Source organism: Arachis hypogaea, chromosome 2 (genome assembly GCF_003086295.3).
Source record: "Arachis hypogaea cultivar Tifrunner chromosome 2, arahy.Tifrunner.gnm2.J5K5, whole genome shotgun sequence".
NCBI lineage: Eukaryota > Viridiplantae > Streptophyta > Magnoliopsida > Fabales > Fabaceae > Arachis > Arachis hypogaea.
Genome location: NC_092037.1, coordinates 64,693,397 through 64,695,888, shown reverse-complemented (window position 1 = coordinate 64,695,888; position 2,492 = coordinate 64,693,397). Strand labels below are relative to the sequence as shown.

General features: G+C 41.3%; 1 non-coding gene across 1 annotated transcript; it reads left to right on the top strand.

The window, feature by feature from the left end:
- Nucleotides 1–831: 831 nt before the first annotated feature.
- LOC112764689 (small nucleolar RNA R71) lies at nucleotides 832–935 on the top strand. The gene has a single exon (XR_003183283.1). It is a non-coding gene; the product is annotated as a small nucleolar RNA R71 (small nucleolar RNA).
- Nucleotides 936–2,492: the final 1,557 nt, after the last annotated feature.

The window sequence follows — 2,492 nt, the reverse complement described above, 5'->3', positions numbered from 1 at the left end:
TGTTCCCCTTTAGGATTCTTTTCTGTGTCACTAGGGAATACTGCAGTTGACTTGGGGGCCTGTTGAGATAGCTCTCCTACTCGAGACTCCATCCTCTTGAGTTTTTCACCATGGTTCCTTAAGGTAGATCTCACATCATCCCTAAAGCTTTTTAACTCACTTATGTCCTGACCCATGTTTGCAAGCATTCCTTCTATCCTGTTTAATTGATCTTGAAATTGTTGGTTCGGATTAGGTTGGGCAGGTTGATTATTTTGGCCATGATATGGTGGCTGGGAGTAAGTGTTTTGTGTGGCTTGGTATGATCTTTGGTTGGAGTTTTGGTATGTGGAATTGTTATGTTGGTTGGGGTTGTAAGGTTTGTGGTTTTGTGGTTGGGTTTGCTGGTTTCCCCACCCAAAGTTTGGGTGGTTTTTCCAGCCTGGGTTGTAAGTGTTGGAATGTGGATCATATAGTTGCCTTTGTTGATTTCCCACATAGTTGGCCTCTTCCCAATCACCTCCTTCAGTGCTTACTTCCTCTTGATCTTGTGTGTGTATTGCAGCCACTTGATTTGTTTCTAATTTCCTGGTGAGCTCTGCTAGTTGCTTGGCAAACACCTTGTTTTGGGCTAGAATTGTATCAACATGGTTCAGCTCCATGACTCCCTTAGTGTTGTGTCTCTCTGAAGCATAGTAGTACTCATTCTCAGCCACTGTCTCAATCACTTCAATGGCTTCTTCCACAGTCTTTTTCCTGTTCAATGAACCTCCTGATGAATGGTCTACAACCTTCCTTGATTCATAAGAAAGTCCATCATAGAAAATATGCAATTGCACCCAGTCATGGAACATGTCTGGTGGGCATTTCCTTGTCAAATCCTTGAACCTCTCCCATGCCTCATAGAGAGTTTCACCATCTTATTGTCTAAAAGTCTGAACCTCAGATCGAAGCCTATTGACCTTTTGTGGGGGGTAGAAACGTGCCAGAAACTTGCTTTCCACCTCATCCCAGGTTGTTAGGCTCCCCCTTGGGAATGATTCCAGCCACTTAGCTGCCTTGTCCCTAAGTGAAAATGGGAACAAGAGCAGTTTATAGGCATCTTCCTGGACTCCATTGGACTTCACAGTGTCGCAAATTCTCAGGAATTTTGTGAGATGTTGGTTTGGATCTTCATTAGCACTCCCACCAAATGAACAATGATTCTCCACCAGTGATATTAGCTGTGGTTTGAGTTCAAAATTGTTGGCCTGAATGGGTGGTTTCTGAATGCTGCTACCACAATTCCCAGAGGTTGGGTTTATGTATGAACCAAGAACCCTCCTCTCGGGAATGGCATTGTTTCCATCAGCTCTCTCATGGTTGTGAACTTCTCTATCCATGTTGAGATCTAGAGCTTCCTCAAAATTGTCCTCAGATTCTCCTTCAGATTCTTCTTCTCCCAGTACTCTCTTCCCTCTTGCTTCCCTTCTAAGTTTATGAAGGGTCCTCTCTGGTTCGGTATATGGAAGAGTTGATGTCTCTCCTCTCCTACCTGTCATACAAGAACACAGCACAGGCAACAAACAAGTGAAATACTCTTGGTTAATGGAAGAGTATGGTTAGAGCAGTTGAGGAATTAATTCAAATAGTTAGTGAGTCAGTGAGTTAGTTGCTTGAATTTAAAGACATAAAGAAAGAAAGCAAGTAACATAGTGCAGAAATTAAAATTCAACAAGTAACTTGAACTGAATTAACAAAACAAGAAAAATGCTCAATCTAGTTGACTTCCAATTTGAGAATTGTCAATCGAAAACCAATCCCCGGCAACGGCGCCATAAACTTGATGCTACGATTTTAGGAAATTGCACGATCGGCAAAAATTCCTTCCGGCAAGTGCACTGGTTATCGTCAAGTAAAAACTCACAATAGAGTGAGGTCGAATCCCACAAGGATTGGTTGAGTGAGCAATTCGGATTAGAAGTGTGTTCTAGTTGAGCGGAATCAAGATTTAGATGAGAATTGCAGAATGTAAAATTGGCGGGAATCGTAAATGGCAAGAATTGAAATTGCGGAATCTTAAATTGCATGAATTAAAGAGCGAGAAGCTAAATTGCTGAAATTAAAAAGGGATCGGGGTGATTGCATGAATTTAATTGCAGAATGTAAAGAGAAAATGGTAGATCAGAAATGGGGAATTCATTGGGTTTCAGGAGATATTGAGATCTCCGAATCAAAACATTTTTATCCCTTCCTCAACCAATGCGTTCATTGAATTTTGCTTGGCAATCTTATATGATTGGATCCCAATCCCTTGGCTCACCAATTCTCTCTAAAAACAAACAAATTCCCAATCCCTTGGTTTAAATGTTCATAAGAAGAGATGATGCTTGATCACTGATTATACCACACAGTTTCATGAACCACAATTTGGTAGGATTACATGTCACAATATCCATCCAAACCCCAATCCAATTCACTATGAGAAAGCTTCTCTAGCATGAATCTTCCATTCCTTTCCCAAGGTTCCGAAG